Below are 5,846 nucleotides of genomic sequence, written 5' to 3' on the forward strand. Positions count from 1 at the left end.
ATGTCCAAATAGGTACTGGGTTATGCAAACGTGTTTTAAACGTTCATTAGGTTTCGTGGTCCGATTGACCAAATAAATTCTTTTCAATTAATTAATCTTTAAGTAAGGTATTGGTTGAGATAAAAAAGTCAGTGTCACGAGCGGGATTCGAACCCACTACTTTCGGCTAAATACGCCGCTATTGAAATTGAAAAATGGCAAAAACGAGGGAAAATTAAATAAGGTGGGGTTGAGACGGGAAGTCTCAAAGAAGACTTTTTTTTCTGGGAAAGAAAGGTCTCCGGGTGGATCGAAGTCACGATAGCTCAAGTGGTTAGAGCAGCGGCGTATTGAGCCGAAGGTCGTGGGTTCGAATCCCGCTCGTGACACTGACTTTTTTATCTCAACCAATACCTTACTTAAAGATTAATTAATTGAAATGTGTTTTACAAGTTTCACCTGCCCACTTTTAATTGCATTAGTGGACCGGAGTATACAGAAGCACACTTTCTGAGGTAGAGCTGCCATACAACAGGTAACCCAATTATCACTTTTATATGATTTTAATATACGTTGTGGTTAATATTTATTTAATATGTGGGTTTAACGTATGTTTTATTGCATATAGTACTAGAGGAGCAGTTGATAGATATATTGTTTGATGTTTTGAAAGTGAATGTATTTATTAGCGTGAACTTGCAGTGTGTGGAGGACGATGAAGGCATATCGAGTACTGTACATCTTTTGAAAATTTGAAAAGCTATTTTAACTTCGTTTTTGGATTGTTTACATTGATTATGTATATCATGCATATGGAATTTAAATGTGGAATATCTAGGATGTCTATGTTAAAAATCGTAGATCCGCAGACAAAGGCGGTTTATTATCTCATGCTTAACCGTCCCAAAAACGTATCTCTTTTCGGATGGAAGCCTCCAATTGTAACTCGCCCCGGGTGAATGTAAGTTATAGTCTTTAGAAAGTGGCAGCGATTTTTATCTTAACATCCCGNACTTCATTTTAATCATTAAATTCACTAATTTCGTGGTCCGCTTGACCAATTAATATATTACAATTAATTAAGGTTTTTAGTTGAGATAAAAAGTCAATGGCACGAGCGGGATACGAACCCGCGTTCAAAAGATGCGGTTGAGATGGAAAGTTGGTGTCCGAGTGGATAGTGGTAGAGCAGCGGCGTATCAAGCCGAAGATCGTGGGTTCGAATCCCGCTCGTGCCATTGATTTTTTTATCTCAACTAAAAACCTTAATTAATTGTAATATATTAATTGGTCAAGCGGACCACGAAATTAGTGAAATTAATAACACTATTTACTTTCTTCACTAGGGAGAAAATCGTGAGGCCATAGGCGCTTTAGGTGTCTTGGAAGATTGATGGGAAGGGTTCGGAATGAAACATGTTGGTCTAGGGGGATGAGGATCCATGTGTAGATAGTATGGTTGGATATGAAGTCGGGAGCTTTGAACAAATATTTCGAAGGATTTTTGACTGGATTGACGGAATTCTTGAGGTTTGGTTGAACTCCACAATTCAAGTAAGACCATAATTAGTTGAAGTAACTAAGTAATGATGTGTAGTAACAGTTTCCATTTCCTGTCAAGAAGACTTTCGAGTATTTTATATGGTCTGTTTAGTTCTATTCTTTTAGGTTGGGTGTGATGGTTTGAACACTTTTGTCGATGCCCCAAATAGTGGTTAAGATTGGTTGCTGGGAAAGGAAAGAGTTGTACCATAGTAGGTTGGAAGAGAGGTGATATGACAAAGGTGAAGGTTATTTGCTGTAGTTTCGTTTCGTTAATCCTGAGAACCATTACCATTACCGAATCATTCTTCCAAACAGGAACAATGGCCGTTGGCCCGGTTTCAGAAAGCCACTGCTGGGTCGCGGTGTGCTGAAAAGGTGTCGTTATCGTCTGCATATGTAAACAATATCAGAATTGATAAGAACGTCTGCCGTGTATACTGACTAGAGCAGGGGTGCTCAAACTTGAACTGCTGGCGATCTACCTCAATATTTTTAGACTACTTACGANGCCCATAATTTCCTCCGTGTTTAAAACTTTTGAACACAAAACTTGTTGATGTATAATGCAATGGAATGAAAAAAATGAAGGGAATTCTTCATTAGCTCGACACAATGCCACAAAACCGTTTTTGTTTCCAGTCATTGCTGGTGCTCCATCGGTTGTAATGCACACTAATTTATATATTGGTAGCTCGTAGTATTTTACAAAATTGACGAAAACGTCATATATATCTTCGCCACGGGTCTTCCCCTTCAGAGGAATTTTTTTCTTCTCGAGATCTACTCAAAAAGCACTCGCGATCGACTGGTCGATCGCGATCGACCGTTTGAGCACCCCTGGACTAGAGAATTGACCATTTCGGTACAATGAATGGGGGAGTAGGATGTTCCGATTCTTGTTTGAAGGACTTTCGGCCAGGTAAGAATGAGGTAATAAGCGAATGGAAGGATGTTTCCAGCAAATTCCGAGGCATCACGTTCGATTGAAGGTTTACTTCACATCTAGGAAAGCCCCCGACAAGCATCGTGGGAAGATACCTACTACCACTCTGTTGAATGCCTTAGAAATTATGAGTTTGAATTACATTGGACCTTTCAAGTATGGGATATAGGTGCTTCAGGAGTTTTTTAAGGATTTTGCCAATCTGTTAAGCAGCTGTGATATGGAGATGCTCAGGTTTTTGAGGTTTGGGAATAGAATATGATTGGAAAGTAAGGAGTTCTAGGGCAGGGCTTCCCAAACTTTTTAGCCAGCGGACACCTTTCAGAGAACAAATAATTGGACGGACCCTTCGCATTCAAATATTTAAAATTTAGCTATTTATATTATAAGTTGTAAATTAAAGTTTTATAAATTAGCCAGTCCATTCCCAATTAGGTGATGGAGAGAGATATCACTATGAAAACAAACATTAGTTTGACATACGTAACTTTATTTACAAATTCTGTAACACAAAAATCAAATTGATCGGAATCTTCGCAATCGGAGCTAGATAGATAAAACTCGAGCCAAATTCAAAAGTAATAATTTAAACAGTTATGATTAATGAAGTTCACGTGTGTTTGTTCTGTAATTGATGCTGTATTTATCTGTGTTGATGTAAACCATTTTTCAAAAGTGACGTTTATTTTTGTTTTGTTCTGATGGTTTATAGTTACTTTTGTGTTTAAATGTTGGTACTAATATTTTGGACGTTTTACAACTCAAAATCATCGTCGTGATGTGCAACTTATATACACATATCTGGCGATTTTATAGTTAAATGTGGCTAGAAGATATTTGGAAAAATTATATGTATTTTAATAAATTTGTAATCTAAATCAAGATGTTCTCAGCTATAAGTTCCAAAACTTTTATTTTCCTGTCAGAACCAATTGATATTTTAACGAGTACAATTTTTATCTTTATTTTCATGTTTAGGAACGTGAAACTATTCCTGCCTTCGTCTTTGGCGTTGTTTTAACTTCTGCTAATTCCTTCTAAGTTATTTATTGGGCTTACGGCCAGTTGTACATGTTCCTCGTTTTGTTTCGAATGTCAAATACGAAAGGTGCAACGAAAAAGTAAAAAGGCCGAATCCATAATAAGCAGGAAATGCCAAACTGGATGTCTAGGAAGAACGTCGCGAGGAGATAATTCCAAAGGGTATTTCAGTCACGTTTTTCCTCGTGTTTGTAAAACGATAAGAAAACGCTATCAATCAAACACCTAGAATCATTCATTTGTCATTAAATAATACATATTTACAATTTTTATTTAGAAATCGTGAGATGCGGTCTGGTGTGATGTAGTTTTCAGAAAAACATTTTCTTTAGCGTGCCAACGTTTCGATCTTTATTGAGATCATCTTCAGGGCTCAATAAAGATCGAAACGTTGGCACGATAAAGAAAATTTTTTCTGAAACTTACATCACACCAGACCGCATCTCACGATTTCTGAATAATTATCGATTAACGGTCACTAATTACCACACCTATTTACAATGTATAATTTTGAGTAAATAATAAATATTTTTTCCGCTAGTTAACGTTAATTTAATTTAGTTTTTAGGGAAAAATAAAAATACCCAAAATATGAAATTAAGTTAATAAATGAGATAAATAAATAAAGTGCTTTATTAATCAGATAATGTTAGCATTATGGCCCAAATGCCCTCGTGACAATTCCTTGGTGTGGTGTCCTCTCATATGCTTGACATTAAGGCGTATTTACTGTTTTTGCAAGCATTGAAAAACTTAGTCGCAGTTTCTACACCCGCCTTTTTATGGAGGAGTTCAATCTTAGTGTACCTCGGGGAATTGGTACATAACCTTAGAATTTGATTTGAAATAATGTAATTTTTTGATGTTTGTAGCCCATGTGAAATACCAGGCAGGACAAGCGTAGTTAGTATTGGTCTTATAACGGTTTTATGAATAATTTTATTTCTCGTTGAGAGTAGAGTTCCAGCTCAATAGCGGGAACGATATTTTCACACACTAGGGGTATTCACGATCTTTGTGTTAACTCTGTTAGGGCGTGTTAGATCGAGAAAAATGATGACGTAGATTTGTAAGAATCGGCTAGTTAACATTGCTCGATCTAACAAGCCAGGGCCAATGTTAGATGTTAAGTCGAAAATGTAGTCACATTGCCATCCGTTAGGGCGTAGGTAACCAATATGGCAGCCATTAATTTAACAGCTGTTTTTTGTTCCCACGTATTTTTATTCTTAAATACGCATTGATTAAATCAGAACAATACATTTCTTTTGTTAATTTCCGACCTGTCCTTATACTTCCATTCATAATAGATACATCCCCTATCCTATAAAGTTGTAGTCTGTTAGAGGTTAGGATACAAGTTAGTTATGTCGGCATGAATTGAAGCGTATCATGGGTTAGTACTTTTCGAGTGCACAGATAGCATTTTGAATGAAAGTGGTGATTAATTTTCCTTATTTTATTAACATCTGGCATCTTGCAATTTAACACAAAAGAAAACCAACACAATCAACAACAAGCCTTCAAGGACTGTTATAGCTTTATTTTTGGTTCTTCCAATCGCCACGCGCAGCATTGCGGAAAAATTAACATTTAACATGCTAAAAAAGAAGGAGGTGTTCACGATCTAACTGGGCATTTTTCTATTCGAGTTAACATGAGTTAACATTTACAAACATTGTGAATAGTCCACGTTTAGTAAATGGGATAGTCTCCGTTTTAGCTAGGATGATTCTAATTTTCCATTTATCAAAATTCGTGTTTAGTTTTTGACAGCATTGTTGAAATTTTTTACAATGGCAATAACACGTCAGGATGATGTTAAGAGTGCTACATCGTCGGCAATTAATGCTATAGTAAAACCCTGCTAGCTTAGGGATGTCAATAACATATATCTGGACTAAGGTGGGGCCTAACACCGATCCCTGCTGTACACCTTGTATTCTCGAAGCGTGTGCGTACGTAGTTGAGGTAACATTTTCCATTTGAACTACTAATCGTCGATTTTTAAGTAGGAGAGAATTATTGCTATGAGGTATCTGGGAAACCTGTAGTTAATCATCTTGAATAGAATGCCGTTATGCCATACCGTATCAAATGCTGATGTCAAGCAGAATTACCCGAGTGCGCTTCTTGCTATTGAAGTTCTAGGTTCATTATCTATAAGTCTACATATTCGAGAACGTTATCCTGCCTTAAAGATACTTATTAAGTTTGTTAGTTTTTAATGTAATTTTCATCTTTTAGGAAAGTGCAGAAAAAATCAATCTTTCGTAAGGAAAAAGAAGGAAAAGTTACTGTTAAATATTCTTCATAGAACAGCCTTTCCCAACATTTT

General features: G+C 36.5%; 1 non-coding gene across 1 annotated transcript; it reads left to right on the plus strand.

Annotated features, from left to right (window-relative positions):
- The first annotated feature begins 294 nt into the window (after positions 1-294).
- On the plus strand, positions 295-368 carry Trnan-auu. The gene has a single exon. It is a non-coding gene; the product is annotated as a tRNA-Asn (tRNA).
- Positions 369-5,846: the final 5,478 nt, after the last annotated feature.

The sequence above is a fragment of the Cimex lectularius genome, unplaced genomic scaffold (genome assembly GCF_000648675.2).
Source record: "Cimex lectularius strain Harlan isolate CLEC.00 unplaced genomic scaffold, Clec_2.1 scaffold194, whole genome shotgun sequence".
Classification (NCBI taxonomy): domain Eukaryota; kingdom Metazoa; phylum Arthropoda; class Insecta; order Hemiptera; family Cimicidae; genus Cimex; species Cimex lectularius.